The 19,832-nt window shown below is 47.3% G+C and overlaps 1 long non-coding RNA gene across 1 annotated transcript; it reads left to right on the top strand.

The window, feature by feature from the left end:
- The first annotated feature begins 461 nt into the window (after positions 1-461).
- On the top strand, positions 462-19,324 carry LOC119978121. The gene is made up of 3 exons (XR_005463393.1): positions 462-530; positions 1,201-1,282; positions 18,666-19,324. It is a non-coding gene; the product is annotated as an uncharacterized LOC119978121 (long non-coding RNA).
- Positions 19,325-19,832: the final 508 nt, after the last annotated feature.

Here is a 19,832-nt window from a genome sequence, read left to right as displayed (position 1 = left end):
ATTTCTGCCGATTCCAATCCATGATAGTCTATAAAAGTTTTTAATGAAGATTTTTTTCTTGGGGTAAAGTTGAAAGAAAAAGATCAATTTTACAGGAAATACCAAACACCAACTTTAAAGAGGAATGAGGACAAAAATAATTTTAACAAACCCTATTTCAATGATGCACAAGAGTAAAAACAAATGAGCACTTCCAGTAATATATGCCACTGAGTCAATATTTGGAAGTGCTTAAACTTAAGGTCATTGACAAAAGGACAAAGTGAGTGGATAAGGGAGATTTGTTTTCAAACAGGCGGTCGTTGGGAGATGGAATGTCCTCATGGAAGCTGAGGCGAAAGTAGAATCAATTGCAGCTTTTAAAAGGGAAGTGGATACATTTTAGAAAAATAAACATTTCAAACGGAGGACGAAAGGGCTGAGCTGTGGAAGGACAAGGATGGTTCTTTCAGTCAGCTGGTATTAACAGCATCTGCTTGGCTTCATTCCATTGACCTCCTTCTGTCCATGAAATTCCGTGATTCCAAGAGGTGTGTGAACTGGTGTTTTGTACAAGCGTTTTTAATGTGCCTGAAGATTAAGGTGCAGCTGCAGAAACCCATGTACTCCTGCTGCAAACATGGAGATACAACTTAGCTTTCAACATGTCTTCTGCTGCAGCTCTGGTCGTAACTTTGTAATTGGTTGATCAGCTCGTAAACCAATTTTACCTGACACCAAATGGGTGACAAACTATATACCTGTCTTTGAGACGTGGAATTAGTGTCTCGTCCAATACAGCTTCAGTGAGCTTGGATGCAATTAGCAGTTAGGGTGCTGTCTGTAGTTATTGATTTCTGTGCAGAGGAAGCGAAATCAGCCGGCAGAAGCAATTGTAATTTGTCAGCTGCAAGGTTATCTTTACCATTGGGAGCACTAGCCTTGCTGGCATCAGCCTTGTACAGAGGTTTAACTTCATTGTGCCTGATTTTCCATTCACCCTATTGAGCTGCTGATCTTGGGACGTAGATGACTTGCAGCAGCATCATCATCTGAAAATAGGAGTGGGAGTGATTCTGTCTTTAAAGGAGATTTAATCCCAGTTACCATCATTCCTTGAAGACTATCTGATAGTCCTGCATTTTGAGTTGTACAATCCAGTGTCTGATAATAGTGCCTTTTCTCACCAGAACTATTAATACATAGTTTAAATTCCCTTAGGGCTGCATGATGTTCCCCAATTGCAAAAAGATTTGTGCTTTTTGGACATTGTTCTTCATCTGACCAGCTGCTTGAATGGAAGGTTGGTATCTGTTTCGTCTGAGTTGATCTGTTTGTTGCAAGTCTAGCTGAAATCTGGATTGTTTGATCATAAATTGGAGGTCAGTTCAAGCTCACAATGTGCTGCCTGACATCATTCCAATTGACCAACTCTATTAGACAAATATTGGGCGTAATTGAACGGCCTTGTCACTGTGATGCACAAGGCCATTAGATCTCGCTTTGTGGCGTTCGGAACGCCTCGCGAGATCTAAAGAGATCTCATGAGGAATTGGAATCTGGATCTCACCCTCGCAGGGCGAGATCCAGATTAATGGCTCACTTAAATATGTCGGTGGCCAATTCTCGCCAAGGAGCCATTTAGCAATGGTCCACACAAATGTGTTTCAGGCATGATGGCACCTGGAGGGCCCCTGGATGGTCAGGGTCTGGGCAGGGTGGTAACCCTGGCACTCCCTCTGGCCCCCAGGCACAGCCAGCCTGGCACCCTGGCACTTGGTCTCTTCCTGTACTGACGAGCACCCACAACTGGACTCTGTTTTATGGGCGTTAAAGTCATTCACATGAAGTGGCTGGTCCTGGCTGAGCCTTCATTTATGTCACAGGTAGGCCAGAGCAGGTAAGGACAGCAGATTTCCTTCCCTAAATGATGTTAGTGAACGAGGTGGGTTTTTAGGTCAATGGTTTCATGGTCACCATCAGACTTTTAATTCCAGATATTTATTGAATGCGTATTTCATCATCTGCCGTGGTGGGCATTATCCTGGGTCGTTGGATTATTAGTCGAGTGACAATACCACGACATCACCACATTCCCATTGTTGAGATGTTGATGATAGAACAATGATGCATCTTGAGGTTGATGACTGAATTCGACCAATGGTATGTGACAGATAGATAAAAATGGAATTAACAACAGATGGAGGGCAAACCGTTCCCATGAGGTCTTCCGTTTCCTCAAGGCTCTTCATCCTAAATGTTTCCAGCAGAGGTTCGGCAACCCATAATTGGAACATTGGTCAACCCCATTACAATCTGTGTCACATTTGTGTTGAAACAGATTATAATTAGGGATGAATTCAGGCAAACTTGTATCCTGACTATTACAGAGAGACGGTGATGTAGTGGTATTGTCACTGGACTAGTAATCCAGTAACCCAGGTTACTGATCTGAGGACCTGGGTTCGAATCCCACCATGGCAGATGTTGAAATTTGAATGCAACAAAATATCTGGAATTAAAAGTCTAATGGTGACCATGAAACTATTGCCGATTGTCGTAAAAGCCTATCTGGTTCACTAATGTCCTCTACGGAAGGAAATCTGCCGTTCCTTACCTGGTCTGGCCTACATGTGACTCCAGATTCACAGCAATGTGGTTGGCTCTTAAACAGCCTAGCAAGCCAAATAATTCAGGGGCATTCAGGGATGGCCCAGCCATGGCCACCCACTGAAAGAATAAAGAAAAAAAAGGTTCATAAAATGCACGGATCAGGGATTGCAATGTGGAATTAAATGAACTCACACCAATTATTGCCAACCCTGGTGCAATATCTTTTTCTAGTTGCAATGGGGTCAAGAAGGGGGCAAATTTAATTTGTGACTTGCAACATATAAAACTGGAAGTATTCATTTTTTTATTCTTCTGTGACATGTTCGCAGAAAAGGGGAATGTTTTAAAATATGGTTTTTAAAGATATTTTTGTCATCTTTGCTCTTTAGATTTGTTTCTATATTGTAGAATTTCCTGAAAAAATTGTCCTTTTCCCCACAAAGTTATCCTGGTAAAAAGTCTTAATCAAAAAGCATCATAATTGATCATGGATTAGGATTATTAACAATGTAAAAAAACTGTCCACCCTGAATAATACATATTTCACTTACCTCATATAACAGGCAAGAGGAAGCAGTATGATGTTCAATTCTGGCCGCCACACTACCAGAAGGATGTGGAGGCTTTAGAGAGGGTGCAGAAGAGATTTACCAGGATGTTGCCTGGTATGGAGGGCATTAGCGATGAGGAGAGGATTGTTCTCACTGGAACGACGGAGGTTGAGGGGCGACCTGATAGAGGTCTACAAACTTATGAGGGGCATAGACAGAGTGGATAGTCAGAGACTTTTCCCAGGGTAGAGGGGTCAATTACTAGTGGGCATAGGTTTAAGGTGCGAGGGGCGAGGTTTAGAGGAGATGTACAAGGCAAGTTTTTTACACAGAGGGTAGTGGGTGCCTGGAACTCGCTGCCAGAGGAGGTGGTGGAAGCAGGGACGATAGTGACGATTAATGGGCATCTTGACAAATACATGTATAGGATAGGAATAGAGGGATACGGACCCTGGAAGTGTAGAAGACTTTAGTTTAGATGGGCAGCATGGACAGCGCAGGCTTGGAGGGCCGAAGGGCCTGTTCCTGCGCGGTACTTTTCTTTGTTCTTTGAAGTTCTTTGGGCTCTTCAATGAACATTTCTAATTACTAATTGAACAAGACTAGAAAAATATCTGAAGAGGATCTAGGTAATTACTTCTATTTTAAGAATCTGTTGGCTGTATCATTTACTAACAAATTAATACAGCCCCACATGACATCAGCTGCTAGTCAACATGGATTAAAACGTTACAGATTCTTTATGTGGAGCGTGAACATATACAATGTCCTTGAGCAAATTTTATTATTTAATTACCCTTTTCCACACTTTTGGTTTTTCACCTTAGTTCCTCCCATTGTTCTCTACGCCCACCCCAATACTGTCAAGAGAATAGAATCTATCATAGTCAGAGTCAGCTGGTGCTCTGTTGACTAGTCCCTTCTCTTTTGACCTGATTTAGTCAGGGAATGTGTGGCTGTAGTGTAGGGCAGTGTTTTTCAAACTTTCTTTCCCGGGACCCCCTTTTGCCAACTGGCTGACTCTCGGGACCCACTTGATGGCTGGCACAGATGTGATGGGCCGAAGGGCCTCTTTCTGTGTTGTAAAACTATATGACCCTATGAAAGTAGAGATATATTCAAAGTGCAGAGGAGAGGAGAGGCATGGGGTTGATGTCAATGTTTGAATTAAGGAAAAAAAAGCAACATTTACATTTTTCAAGCACCTTCACAACTTCATGGGTATGAAGTAGTTTGCAACCAATACCGATGAAGTCCAGTCACTGGTGGTGATGCCAATTTATGCACAGCAAGATCCCACAAACAGCAATGTAAAAAAGACCAGATAATCTGTTTTTATGATGTTGATCGAGGGATAAATGTTAGTTAGGACATCATGGTAACATGGTAACTGGAAAATGGCATTTCTAGCAGGGCAGCATCCCTGCAGTACTACACTTAGCCAAGATGTGGAGGTGAACCCACAACCTTCTGATGTAGAGACAAAAGCATTACCCACTGAGCCACTACTAACACACAGGAAAGATTGCAGAAATTTAAGCTTAATAGCACTTAATCTTAAAGATAATCTTACAGGAGAAGATTCAGAATGCTAAAAAATGGTTGGGGAAGATGAATCCAAACATTACTGTAAATTAAACTGTGAGAGTAAGACAAAGGCATACAGGTTTAAACTTGAAAAAGCAGCTTTTGGGATTGATATCAGTATTTGTTACATTTACAATGCATGATGATTTTTTGGGGGAGGGAACGGGTGCAGACAAAGGCAGCGAGTTTCCATTAAATTCTGAGGATTTTCCTTTGTAGCTGTTGTGAAAGAGTCCGTGTGCAATTGTTCTGTGACAGGTTTAATCTGGTCCCTATTGTACAGTTTAAATCTTTTAATACAGAATTCAAATTTCAGTGAGTTTTGCTGCGGGTGAGGATTGACACCCAGGCCCAGAAAGAAAGAAGATAGTTTTCTCCAAACCCTATTGTCCCTCGCAGATTTTGAATGGATGCGTAAAATCTCCAACCTGGTGTTTGGCATCCCAAAAGCTCCTTCCTTCGAGAGGACCGAGGGAGGGAGTGTAAGCGGAGGGCTTGCAGGGTGGGAGTCTGTGCTAGCTGCTCTACAGAAATGGGAACTGAATCTCTTGGTGGGTGAACCTGAAAAGTTACTCAATTTAAGTTCAGTTGATTGGAAGATTTCAGTGAAGAGTCGGATTGATTGGTGACGACCTGATGGCTCATTGCTCGGCTTCAGGCTTGTCCGTGTGAAGATTCCAAATTACAGCTAACCGTCTGCCTTCCTGTTGGGATGTCTGTCGGCCTACCAGTCCACTCTGCTTCTCACTCCTGAGCCCATGCATTCTCCTGTATCTCCCCTCTCAAAACCCATTTTCGGAGAACTTTTTCTGTTTCCCATTCTGATCTTACCCAGTAGTTGGGATACCTATGTTAATTTCAGGGTGAGCCACGACCCTTTTTACACCCGCAGGTCGCGACCCCCACTTTGAAAAAACCTGGCGTAGAGTAACGCAGATTTAAAAACGTCATAACTTTGGCAGAAGCATGGATGGGTCAGAAACTCATGAGTGTGGCTTATAATTCCTATAGCTCTTGCTGAATAATACTTGATATATTTGTCCCCCGGCCATGCACAGTTCCTCCAGTAATGGCCAGATTTGTTTTATGGTCTCTGCCAATGTCACTCAAAGCAGCTACTCAGGGTTAGCAATTTGCCCCGTATATTTTTCTTTAAAACCCCTTGGATGACTTTGATCAATTGGTGAAGACAGGCACAAAGTGGGATGCTATGACATTAAGACAAGCCTTTTCAAGTTCTTGGTTTTAGTACACAAATTTGGTCCCGATTGCTTATTACCATTATTTGAACTTTCCTGGAGAGGTTTGGTATTCCAGTGCTTTTTAGGTGCACTTTGCATGGAAGGTCTCCATTCACCACCTTTCACTGAGGACTCGGAGTGGTCAGATTGGCACATGGAGAAATTTACAAGATAGCCCAGGGACCCAGGTAGACGCCGGGCAGATTCTCGGACGTGGCATTGGAGGCCCCTGAGGAAGAGGTCCAAAGAAAGAGGAATTTCCATCTCCTGTCCCTCTCTCCTCCAGCAGTGGGTGCTGCTCCGTGTGTCCAGTTCAAGGTGCCAATGGCCAACTTCCTTTCTCTGAGTGACTATTTGAGTGTTTACTCTTTTTAACTGAAACCCACGGGGAATTTACAGAGAAAATGCTACCAGTAAAGTCTTGCCAAGGTTTTTCAGCATATTTCTCTATATGTTTCAAAGTTCCTCTTTACAGCTCCAGAGCAAGTGAACACGAAATGCTGAGTATAACTGAATATTTACAGTGCAGTGGGAGGTCATTCGACCCATCGAGTATTCCTTCAAGTAGATCTTGAAATCCACATCAATGCCATGTTTATTCCCAAACATCAACGTCAGGACAGGATGTTAGGATGAGCACCAGCTCAAAATGCTGGTCAGCCATCTAACTGAATGCTAGCAGGAAAGTGGAGTGGAAATTAGTGCCTTAATGACCCTCTTGGCAGTGGTTCCTAGTGCCAAGCTTCACCCCCTTTGCCAAGATGGAGACTTGCATTATACATGGGCTAAACCAGAGTTTCAGTGCAAGACTCCATCTTGTCCATCTTGAAGACTCCCATGTTCCCCTCATCCCCCTTTCCCATGGGAAATACTAGCCCCTAGTAGTCCACTCCACTCCTGAGCTACCAGGTAAAATTTGGAATCATGGCAACAGGACATTATTGAAATAGGTAATCTGATTTTCTTTAAATGGAACCTATGCTTTCCCCCTGACTGAATCTTGATTTATTAAAATGATATGCAATAATTGGGCGGCACGGTAGCACAGTGGTTAGCATTGTTGCTTCACAGCGCCAGGGTCACTATCTGTGCTGAGTCTGCGTGGGTTTCCTCCGGGTGCTCTAGTTTCGTCCACAAGTCCTGAAAGACGTGCTAGCTAGGTGAATTGGACATTCTGAATTCTCCCTCTGTGTACCCGAACAGGCGCCGGGAATGTGGTGACGAGGGGATTTTCGCAGTAACTTAATTGCAGTGGTAATGTAAGCCTACTTGTGACAATATTAAAGATTATTATTATTACACACATAGATTTTAAAAGCACAGTTTAGGCAATCGATTTAGAGCTCTCTTTATTGATGCCACTTCTTTATCTCCCCTGCAATTCTGTCAACTTTTAAAAAATAAATTTAGAGTACCCAATTCATTTTTTCCAATTAAGGGCCAATTTAGTGTGGCCAATCCACCTGGCCTGCACATCTTTGGGTTGTGGGGGCGAATTTCACGCAAACATGGGGAGAATGTGCAAACTCCACACGGACAGTGACCCAGAGCCGGGTTCGAACCTGGGACCTTGGCGCCGTGTGGCAACAGGGCTAACCCACTGCACCACCGTGCTGCCCGTCAATTGTGTCAACTTGATGTCGAACATCATCCAGCACCCAGGAGAGACCAACTCTGCCAGGTTGTGGGAAGCCATTGGGAAGTGTGAGAACAGCACGGCAAGGTTTTCTGTGTTTCTTTTCCCTTCTGAAACCAAACACCTCACCTGCAAAATACTCAACCCAGCAGCTCAGGCACCACGGGCCAGTGCGTTAGAATGGTGGGGCATCAATGGAACTTGAGCTCATGATGTTCAAGTTGGGAGTCAAATGACTAACTGATCCTGCCGTTGTTTTAAATTTCCACCAGAATTTACAGGAAGCAAAATAAATTGTGCTACCGTTTTTATATTTTGGAATTTGCCTTTTTAATTCCTTGCCCGCAGTGAAAACTGACAAACATTAACCCTAAGAGAGAGGAGAAAACAATGTTGCAGTAAGTTGTACCCAATCCCTCCTTTCCATTAAGCAGACGTAATGAGTGATCTTTACTTCAACATTTATAACTCATTAAAGTCTTCCCATTCAGCAGCTCAATATGCTGTCATAATTACAAAGCTTGTATGTATCTTGTAGGATATAATCTTTCTGCATCTATTTGTGTGCATGATCGCCCCCGTAATTAAAAAAACATGATGTGTGTCGCTGTGTCACAGATCAGATTTCAATGAGACGTGTTTGGCGAATGTGATTCACACTATATATAGTTGCCAATATCACTCCATGTATATATGTTCGTTATCTACCCATTGTAAGTGCAGTTGCACTATCCGACCACCGGGGGAGTCGCTCTAGGAGTACGTGAGAGTTTGTACTGGGCTCCTCCCTTGGCTCCGCCCAGGACTCCTCCCCCTGGGACCGATGTATAAAGATCAGTGCCTTAGAGCCAGCCTGCCAGTTCACCTGAAGTTCAATGACGAATAGGCTGGCTCTATTGTAAGTGTATTAAAGCCTCTGTTCAGATCCAACTACACGTGTTCACTGAATTGATGGTTCCATCAATTTAATACACTTAAGAAGCTGCCGAAGTAAAGCATGGAATCCACTCTAAAACCAGGACGTCTAGAACTCGATCCGCAGGATGCAGAGGCGAAAGAAACCTTCTGCCACTGGCTGAAATGTTTTAAGGCTTACCTGGCCGAAATCAGCACCGCTAAAACTATGGAGGAACAAAAGCTCAGCCTACTGCACGTGAGGGTAAGCCACAGAATTTCTACACAACTAAATCCAGCCGGTTCCTACACCACAGTTGGAGAAAGGCAGGTTTCGGGCTCTGATGTAGTGGGCGAGCCGGGTGACCCCTGGGTGGCAGAGGTCATCGTGGATGGCTTTTAGGCGGCTGATTTGCTCGCTAGCGCATGTCCTGCGGGCTAGGGCATCCGAGGGCTCGTTGAGCTTCCCCGGTCGATATTTGATATCGAAATTGTAGGTGGAGAGTTCAATCCTCCACCGAAGAATTTTGTCATTTTTAATTTTGCCCCTTTGCGAGTTGTCGAGTTATTCAACTGCTCCAGCCTGCCACTATTCAGCTCCCCAAACCAGTTATTCAACTGCTCCAGCCTGCCACTTCTGTGGACAAAGCCAGCACCCGCGGCAGCACTGCTCAGCCCGGTCCGCGACCTGCAGCAGCTGCGGGAAGAAAGGCCACTATGCTAGAGTGTGCCTCGGCAGAAGGGCCCCAGCCCTCAACACCCCAACAGTCCAAAAACATCGCCCCCAGCACCAGCAGGCCCGCGGGGCCCGAAACGCTGCGGCCTACGCTCTGGCTCCGCCCCCTCCTGCCACGTGCGATCCATGGGGGCCGCCATCTTGGCAAACCTCCACCATGCGGCCGGCCACGTGCGATTCATGGGGGCCGCCATCTTGGATGCCATCTTCATCACCACCCCCCACGTGCGATCCACGGGCCCTAGCTGCATCCCCAGACTCAAACAGCTCATCGGAGGAGTACGACCTCCCCGGGCAGTCACCACATGGCCCGCAACTCAGCGCAATGTTCCTGCATGAAGCTCGCCAGAACGCAGCGGCATCTACTCAACAGGATCGGAAGAATTCGACTCCCCTGGGCACCCACCACGCGGCCCGCAACTCAACGCGGTCACCCTCGACCAATCTCGCCCCAAGCATCTGAGAAATTCGATGACGGCGGTCCAGATCAATGGGTACAACACGTCGTGCCTCTTCGACTCCGGGAGCACGGAGAGCTTCATACACCCAGAGCTGGTAAGAAGCTGTTCCCTCCCTATTTATCCCGTCAACCAAACTATCGCCCTCGCTTCGGGCTCCCATTCCATCCAAATCCAAGGCCGCACTACAGCAAAGCTAACGATTCGAGGCGCTAGCTATTCCAAATTTAAACTGTATGTCTTGCCCGACCTCTGCGCGCCATTCCTCTTAGGCTTGGATTTCCAATGTAACCTCAAGAGTCTCACCCTCAGCTTCGGCGGGCCCCTGCCCCCACTCACTATCTGCAGCCTCGCCACACTGCACATCGCCCCCCCCCCTCCTCTCTTAGCCAACCTCACCCCAGATTGCAAACCGGTAGCCACCCGCAGCAGGCGGTACAGCCTGCAGGATAGGGTATTTATCAGAACGGAGGTCCGAAGGCTGCTCAGTGAGGCGACCATAGAGGCCAGTAACAGTCCCTGGAGAGCTCAGGTGGTGGTCGTCAAGACCGGGGAAAAATTCCGCATGGTCGTCGATTATAGCCAGACCATCAATCGCTTTACGCTCCTAGACGCGTATCCCCTTCCCAGAATCGCAGACATGGCAAACCAGATTGCCCAATATCGGGTATTTTCCACGGTGGATCTGAAGTCTGCAAACCACCAGCTCCCAATGCGCCCGGAGGACCGCCACTACACGGCGTTCGAGGCCGATGGCCATCTCTTCCATTTCCTCCGGGTTCCCTTCGGCGTCACTAACGGGGTTTCGGTGTTCCAACGAGCAATGGACCGAATGGTAGACCAGTACGGGCTGCGGGCCACGTTTCCGTATCTGGATAATGTTACCATCTGCGGCCATGACCAGCAGGACCACGACGCCAACCTCCACCGTTTTCTCCAGGCGGCCCAAAAATGAAACCTTACATATAACAAGGAGAACTGCGTGTTCCGCACAGACTAGCCAGCCTCGGCTACGTCGTGGAGAACGGGGTCCTGGGCCCAGACCCGGACCGCATGCTCCCCCTCTTAGAGCTCTCTCTCCCCCATACCCCAAGGCCCTCAAACGGTGCTTGGGGCTCTTTTCGTACTACGCCCAGTGGGTCCCCCAATATGCGGACAAAGCCTGCCCACTCTTCAAAGCCACACTATTTCCCCTGTCTGCTGAGGCGCGCCAGGCCTTCAGCTGCATCAGGGATGACATCGCCAAAGCAGCCATGCAGGCGGTGGATGAATCCACTCCTTTTCAGGTTGAGAGCGACGCCTCAGAGGTAGCTTTAGCAGCCACTTTAAACCAAGCAGGGAGGCCCGTTGCATTTTTCTCCCGTACCCTATCCGCTTCAGAACTCCGACACTCCTCAGTTGAGAAGGAAGCACAAGCCATCGTGGAGGCTATCCGACACTGGAGGCACTACCTCGCAGGTAGGAGGTTCACCCTCATTACCGACCAACGGTCGGTCGCCTTCATGTTCGACAACTCGCAAAGGGGCAAAATTAAAAATGACAAAATTCTTTGGTGGAGGATTGAACTGTCCACCTACAATTACGATATCAAATATCGACCGGGGAAGCTCAACGAGCCCTCAGATGCCCTATCCCGCGGGACATGCGCCAGCGCGCAAATCAGCCGCCTAAAAGCCATCCACGATGACCTCTGCCACCCAGGGGTCACCCGGCTCGCCCACTACATCAGAGCCCGAAACCTGCCTTTCTCCACCGAGGAGGTAAAAGCGGTCACCAGGGACTGCCCGATCTGTGCGGAGTGCAAACCACACTTCTATAGACCAGACAGGGCCCACCTGGTCAAGGCTTCTAGGCCCTTTGAACGCCTTGCGATCGATTTCAAAGGGCCACTCCCCTCCACTAACAAAAACATTTACTTCCTTAACATTATTGACGAGTTCTCCCGATTCCCCTTCGACATCCCATGCCCCGATATGACCTCCCACACAGTCATTAGGGCCCTGCATAGTGTCTTCACCCTGTTCGGTTTCCCCAACTACGTGCACAGCGACCGGGGTTCGTCCTTTATGAGTGACGAGCTGCGTCAGTACCTGCTCGACAAGGGAATCGCCTTGAGCAGGACTACCAGCTACAACCCCAGGGGGAACGGGCAGGTGGAGAGGGAGAACGCGACGGTCTGGAAGACCGTCCTACTGACCCTCAGGTCCAGGAAGCTCCAAGTTTCCCAATGGCAGGAAGTCCTCCATGACACGCTCCATGCAATTAGATCCCTCCTGTGTACAGCTACCAACCAAACGCCCCACGAGCGGCTCCTCATTATGTCCAGGGGCACTACCACAGGGGTCTCACTTCCGGCGTGGCTGAGGATGCCAGGCCCGGTTCTCCTAAGGTGCGCTTGCTTCATTCCAACCCACAGTACACATTTGTTGAGTTCCCGGACGGTCGCCAGGACACAGTATCCCTCCGGGACCTGGCACCCGCTGGATCCAGCCCCCCATCTACCCCCACCGAGGAACTCCTTTCCCCGTTCCCTATGCGGCCGCCCCCTTGCGCCCCCGATTCTGCGAGCTCACCTCACCAGTCCCGAGCGCCAGCACCAGCCTGCCCCACGCGCCCCCAGTCTCCATTCAACCAGGAGGTGTATGAGGCTCGGACAAGACTCGCCCCGGAGCCGGCAACCGTACCCCAGACCTCGACGCCAGCCCAGCCACCGCAAGAGGCTGCAACCCCGGTGCTCCGCAGATCAAAACGGACAATTCGTCCACCGGACAGACTGACTCTTTGAGCCATCACCTCCACCGGACTTGATTTTTTTAACAGGGGGTGAATGTGGTGAATGTGATTCACACTATATATAATTGCCAATATCACTCCATGTATATATGTTCGTTATCTACCCATTGTAAGTGCAGTTGCACTATCCGACCACCAGGGGGAGTCGCTCTGGGAGTACGCGAGAGTTTGTACTGGGCTCCTCCCTTGGCTCCGCCCAGGACTCCTCCCCCTGGGACCGATGTATAAAGATCAGTGCCTTAGAGCCAGCCTGCCAGTTCACCTGAAGTTCAACAACGAATAGGCTGGCTCTATTGTAAGTGTATTAAAGCCTCTGTTCAGATCCAACTACACGTGTTCGCTGAATTGATGGTTCCATCAACGTGCAACAACAAAAACAACAAATTGCATTTGCGTAGCTCCTCTAATGTTGTCCCAAGGCACATCAAGAAACGTTTAGCAAACAAAATTTACCACCAAACCATGAAAAGCAATTTCGAGCAGATGACCAAAAGCCGGGTCAAATCGGTAGGTTTTAAGGACCTTCTGAAAGGAAGAGATGCTGAGTTGGACAGGTTTGTGGGGGGAATTTCAAAGCTCGAGGCCTCGGCAACTAAAAGGCGCGTCACACAAAGGTGGAGTGATTATAATCAGCGATTGGCAAGAGGCCAGAATTGGAAAAGGGCAGCTAAGGGTATTGGGCAGGGGGAGGTTGCAGAGATAGGGACGGGCCTGGCTCTGTGGGGAGAATTGAAAACAAGGACAATAATTTTTAAAACAGTGTTGTTTGATAGCGAGCCAATGTATGGTGCGGGTTAGGACCCAGGCAACAGATGACCTTAAACTTAACTGCAGTCGGCAACTCTAGGTCTGTTTGGTTGTCGGCTGTACCACTTGGTTTCTTCCAGGTTGGTCCTCCCTCAGAGAGTCAGCAGGAAAGTTAACACGTTGCCAGAGGTGTACTTTCAATGAAAACACAGCGCTGCAGAGTGGGGCCCTGGCCGATGGAGGGGCCCCATACGGAGAGGTGACTGTTGTGGTGAAAACACCAATCACAGCCTAGGTCACCCTAAACTTGCTGATAGGCTCAAGAAATTCATATAAGCCTATCAGTAGGCAATACATAACAACATCAGGCTCTGATTGGTGGTCTCCCCTCCAGAGCGGGAAAACCGGTGAGAGGTGGTGGAGTCATGAACTTATGAATTGATGTGAAGTTTCTGAACTTTCATTCAGTAAAAGTGCAAAGCAGCAGCCGGGTTTCTGGCATTTGGTCTGGCAAGCAGCCAGAGGCAAAAGTGAGGTCACTGACCTAGCATCGGGGTGTGGGCCTGTGAAGCCTCCATCAAGGTGAAGAGGAGGTGCTGGCCAACGGTCATTGAGGGGAGCACTGGGGTGATTCTTGACCTCCAGGTGAGAGTTAGGGAGGGAGGGAGGCGGACAACTAACCAAATACAGCTGAGGCCATCAGGCCAGATAGCCAGGAGGATACAGGGTCGTCGAGAGTTGAGGCTCGAGGCCCAACCATCCATGCAAGAGGTGTGTGGAGCAGCAGTCTGCTGGGGCAAAGAATCATAGAATTTACAGTGCAGAAGGAGGCCATCGGCCCTTCGGGTCTGCACCGGCCCTTGGAAAGAGCACCTCACCTAAGCTCATGCCTCCACCCTATCCCTGTAACCCAGTAACCCCACATAACCTTTTGGACACTAAGGGGCAATTTATCATGGCCGTTCCGCCTAACCCGCTCATTTTTGGACCCTGGGAGGAAACCCACACAGACACGAGGAGAAAATGCAAACTCCACACAGGCAGTCCCCAAGGTCGGAATTGAACCTGGGTCCCTGGAGATATGAGACATCAGTGCTAACCACTGTGCCACCGTGCTGGCAAATGCCATCATCGTGCCTCGGGGAATCTGGGAGTAGCAGGAGTGACTCAACCAGAGACAGAGGCCAGCCAGGCAGAGCAGCAACCGGACTGGACAATGAGGGCGAGAGTGAGCAGAGGCCAGGCCAGATAGCCAACAACAGCAGCCAGCCAGGAGCACACATGGTCGTCAAGGGTCGAGGCCTGGCCACCCGAGCAAGGACTGAGAGCTGAGCAGAGCAGCAGTTGGGAGGCGCATAGAAGGCCAGGCAAGCATCAGCGTCATGTCTTGGTGTATGGGGAGTCGCAGCCAATGGAAGCAGGCGGCTCAACCAAAGCCAGAGGCCAGCCAGGCAGGGCTGAGAGTGGGAGGGCTGGACTGGGCAGCAGCCGGACCGGGTGGCGAAGGCGAAAGAGCAGAGGCCAGGCTGGATAGCCAGCAGCAGGCAGGCAGCCAGCCAGGAACACACACTGTTGTCAAGGGCCAAGGCTTTAGGCCCAGTCATCAGAACAAGGTCCGAGAGGTGAGCAGAGACGTCACAGGAGTGGGGCTCAACGTCATTGGGGCGGGGATCGATGACATTGGGGGCAGCCGCCACATCACCAGGGAAGGGGTGTGTCGTGGGGCCCCTGCAAAGAGGAAGAGTGTGGGATCCCAAAAGTCCGACTTTGAACATTTCACCTTTTATCAGCTGGCTGCCCAAGTTTCAGAATATAAAAGGTCCATGGTTAAATGCTATTCCCTTCTGTGAAATCCAAGATGCAAATGGTGAAAAATCTTCAAAAGGAGTTTCTCTCAATCTCTAAAATACACATTGTAAAATATACTCGGTGTAATTCTCCAGCCCTGGTGCACCCAAAAAGCAGCATGGCGCGGCTGGTAGACGCCGGGAGATCTCACTTCCGGGATCTACCCGGCTCACCACACCTCACGAGATCTAACGCGATCACGCGAGACGTCACAATGTGAATTCGCCCGTTGTGGGCGGGATCACTTTCTAGTAAATCTGCATATTGGAATGAGACAGCTAGTCTCAGTCTAATATGCATTCCTGAGATCTAACCAAGTCATGGGGATCTAACCCCCATGCCTTGGAGCCCTTGGGTGAGTGCTGTTCAGCTCTGGTCTCCACAAATGGGGGACTAGACGGAATGGCACTGGTGGGGGTCTCCCAGGGGATCAGATGCCCCAGGTGCTTTCCCCTGGGCAGAGTGGCACTGCCATCCTGGTACCCTATTGCTGGCAGTACCACCTGGATGCTAGCCTGGCACTGCCAAGCTACCCAGGTGGCACTGGTGGAGCACTGCCAAGCTGGCATTTTTTTGTGTGTTGGTGATCAGGCCCAAGTTTGGGGTGGAGATGACATCCTGATCACTCCCTGCACTGAGTTCAGGTGAGCAGAGCTCCAAGTACAGAAAACAGAACCAAGTGCAGCCTCGGCTGTGCGTTCCCCACTGAGTCGCCTGATCTATAGTGTGGTGTTTCTTGGCACTCGGAAGTGTTGGGAAATACTCGGCTAATCAGATGCGCTATGGGACTCTATTCCCATTCGGGTAGATCACACCCATCGCGGAAATCTATGAATCCGACAAATATAACTATATAATAATTAACAAATAAGCAAGAAAATTAATTTTCTTTCACCTCTTGCCGTTGACTCATTACCAGTGGCTGTAAAAGTGAATGTGGAGGTGGTGACCTAATGGCATCGTCACTGGACTAGGAAACCAGAGACCCAGAGTAATGCTCTGGGGACCCAGGTTCAAATCCTGCCACTTTGGATGATGAAATTTGAATTCAATAAAAATCTGGAATTAAAAGCCAAATTATGAGGGCAGCACGGTGGCGCAGTGGGTTAGCCATGCTGCCTCAAGGCGCTGAGGTCCCAGGTTCGATCCTGGCCCTGGGTCTCTTGTGGAGTTTGCACATTCTCCCCGTGTTTGCGTGGGTTTCGCTCCCACAACCCAAAATTTGTGCAGGGTAGGTGGATTGGCCATGCTAAATTGCTCCTTAATTGAAAAAAATGAATTTATATTTTTAAAAAGCCTAATGATGGCCATTGTTGTTAAAACCCATCTGGTTAACTAATGTTCTTTCGGGAAGGAAATTTACTGTCCTTACCTGGTCTGGCCTACATGTAACTCTTAACTGCCCCCTCAAGGGCAATTGGGGATGGACAATAAATGCTGGCACAGCTGATGACGCCTACGTCCAATGAATTAAAAAAAGGCTGGAAGTAGAGGTATTTTCAACATCCCACCAGTTGGCCATCCACTGTTGTGGAAGAGGGACGCCAGTGAGACTTTGTGTTCCAGGAGAACGGGATACATTTCATTCTATTGTGCCAGAGAGAAACAGGCAATGTTGATTCACTGTGAATTATTTAGAAGTGCCTGGTACGTGTTGGAACGGCTGCAGTTTATTGCATTTCCCTTGAGGCCCTGAAAAGGTGAGATTTCCTCTTGAACTGCCGCTGTGCTAGCGACAATCCCATGTTCCCAAAATGGCGTTAGATAGAAAATCCCAGGACTTTGACCCAGGTCATGTTGAACAATGCTATATCCGAGGCAGGGTGATGTGTGACTGTAGAAAGGGATTTGAAGATGAAAAAGAAAAACTTGTATTTATATAGTATCTTTCAGCTTTCCCCAAAGTGTTTCACAGCCATGTTGTCCGAGTCTTGCTATCGGCTAGAATAGACGGCTTCATTAGAGATGTGGCTAAACACATTGTGACCGACCACCAGTCTTTAGGTCTAAGTTACCTATTTTCTAAAAATGCAATTGCTCAGCAAAATGGGTATTATATATTTGCTGAATACAGCTTTTAAACATTTGTCTAATAATCTGTTTTCGTTCAAATATTTCGTCAGCACACAGAAATGTATTCATTTAAAATAGCAGATTTAAATATTTAATTAGTAGCCTCCATCACAACTAATATGATAATAGTCTAAATTGGAGAAGTAATGAGGAGTGTTTTTTTAATCACAACACTGTGTTGATTGCTAATTTTCAGAGGTGCAATAAAGGAAGAAAGCACTGAGTAAAATTTATTCCTGCATCAATTTGAGAAATTTGTCATTATTGTGCAAATCATGGAACTGCCTGCTTCAAAGTCAATTTAAATTAATTTCTGTCTGCGTTTGTTAAGTCAAGCTGGTCTGTCCTGTTGGAGATCAGACCTCTATATTGTTTAAGGTAATTGATGAAAGAACCAGCAGTGAGTTGATGGAACTTGTTTACACAATGAATTTCTATGATTTGGAAAACATTGCCAAAACATCAGATTGGTGGTGAATAGTAATTTTGAAAAGAGAATTGGATATATATTTGAAAAGGAAAACTTTGCGGGTCTGTGAGGAACAGTCAGAGGGAGCGCAACTAATTGGATAACTCTTTCACAGACTCAGGCACAATGGACTGAATAGCCTTGCCCTGCGCTGTATGACTTATCAATCCCAACCCCTGATGGTAGGAACACCTTTCACAGAGACCGGACAACACCGGAAATGGTGTTCCGGGTAGGATAGTGGGAGCAAAATCATTCTGGGACCAGTCAAAAAGTGGTTAGGTACTAGGTTGGGGGAAATTTCAGTTCATATAGAGGAAACGAGCTAGGACTTCCTGATCAGTGCAGTATTTATCTTTGTGATCCTGCCGTACACAGGAGTGTCAAATGTCACCATTTGGTGGAGCAAGAGGCCACCGTTCTAGTCGCTTCTATGGCATTTTTCTGGCCCCTGCTGGCTTTTTGATATATTGTATCAGGCCCTGGTTTAGTGGCGAATGCCTTGTTCTACTTCAAAAAATCCACTCCAGAGGTGTGAGTAAAAATGCTGTCAACGATCAGAACGGTTCACAGGACACAAAAGTTAATGGAGTAGAAATGAAAAGGGAGAACACAGTAGACAACATGAAATACGGATGTAGCACAGTATAATCATGTCAAACATGATTTTGGCAGTCTCTAAATTTCTTATTCACTTAAAAGTGAGTTGGTGCTTTTCATTCCAGTGTGTGTGTGTATTTCTAGATGATTTGTGAGAGAAACTAATCTGGGTGTTGTGATCAGGACTCTCAGCACAATCATTTTCCCTTAGCTGCTGGCCGACCTGTTAAGCATTTCTAGCATGTTCTACCTTTTCTCTTTCCTCCTTCAATGATTATGCATGTTGTCTTGCTACAATTATTTTCCACACTCTGAGCTATTGCCTGAATGTCGAAAATTGATCGGCAATCTGCATTTTTGTGTTTTGGACTGGCTTCTGAATCAAGTGATTTAGGACAGTAACTCTGTTAACTTTAAATGTTAAATATCTTTCCCATCAGAAATCACAGAGGCACAAAACTTGCTGCAGCTAATGGCCTGACCCTCGTGAACGTCAACATAATGGCATCAACGTCCTGTATGCCCTGGCTTTGAAGGAGTGACAAAGCTATGGAGGAATTATTGAATGGAGGCATTAAAAAATCTTTAAAACTGCATCAGAATTCCAGTACACATTCTGCTGGCAATTCCATTGAGTTTATCATGCGACCTCCTGAAGCTTACAGGTTAAGTACTGAGAGAAAGCCTGAAAGATCTGTGCATTAGAATAATCCCACTGTCAAATATGGCACAGTTACACAATCACAATGAATTCTGAAATTTATTACATACAATAAATGACATGCCCACAGTACAAATGTTACTGATTTATATGCTGGTATCAGCGGTTTGTATCTGTCCCTCTTAAATTGACAGGTAGTTTTATTTTGCAAAATACACAGTTCATCTCTCAAGGATTTTTGTAATTTTTATGTTCTTTTGACTATTGTTTAAAGCATTTTCTGAGCTGGCCACTGGTAAGGTAGGCAGTGTCTGCTTACCAAATCATGTTCGGGATTTGGTCTTCAGGAAGGTCTTGCACTCTGGTTGTGAAACCAGGGCAGCACGATGGTACAGTGGTTAGCACTGTTGCTTCACAGCTCCAGGCTCCCAGTTTCGATTCCTGGCTTGGGTCACTGTCTGTATGGAGTCTGCACGTTCTCCCTGTGTCTGCGTGGGTTTCCTATGGGTCCTCCGGTTTCCTCCCACAAGTCCCGAAAAATGTGCTTGTTCGGGGAAGTGGACATTCTGAGTTCTCCCTCAGTGTACCTGAACAGGTGTCGGAATGTGGTGACCAGGGGCTTTTCACAGTAATTTCAATAAAGATTGACAAAATGTGACAATAAAGATTTTTTAAAAATGCTTCTGTGGTTTCCTCATTCCTTTCAACACCTCTTGTTTCTGCTTTTTATCTGTTGTTATACCCTCCATCCATTAGGACATTGACTTCCGAATCTACCTAAAGGGTTTGTTGATACCAGCTATTGTGCTGTTGTGCTTTAATGTGCCAGTTTTCCATTTTTACTGTGCTCCGGGCAACATTAAAAGAGACCATTATTGCAGAAAGGCATTTAGCCTGCTCCGGAAGCAGAGGAACATGTTCATCTTCACCCAACACCTTCTTAAAG

Source organism: Scyliorhinus canicula, chromosome 1, assembly GCF_902713615.1.
Source record: "Scyliorhinus canicula chromosome 1, sScyCan1.1, whole genome shotgun sequence".
In the NCBI taxonomy this organism is placed as follows: domain Eukaryota; kingdom Metazoa; phylum Chordata; class Chondrichthyes; order Carcharhiniformes; family Scyliorhinidae; genus Scyliorhinus; species Scyliorhinus canicula.
This window is presented reverse-complemented; position numbering and strand designations above follow the sequence as displayed.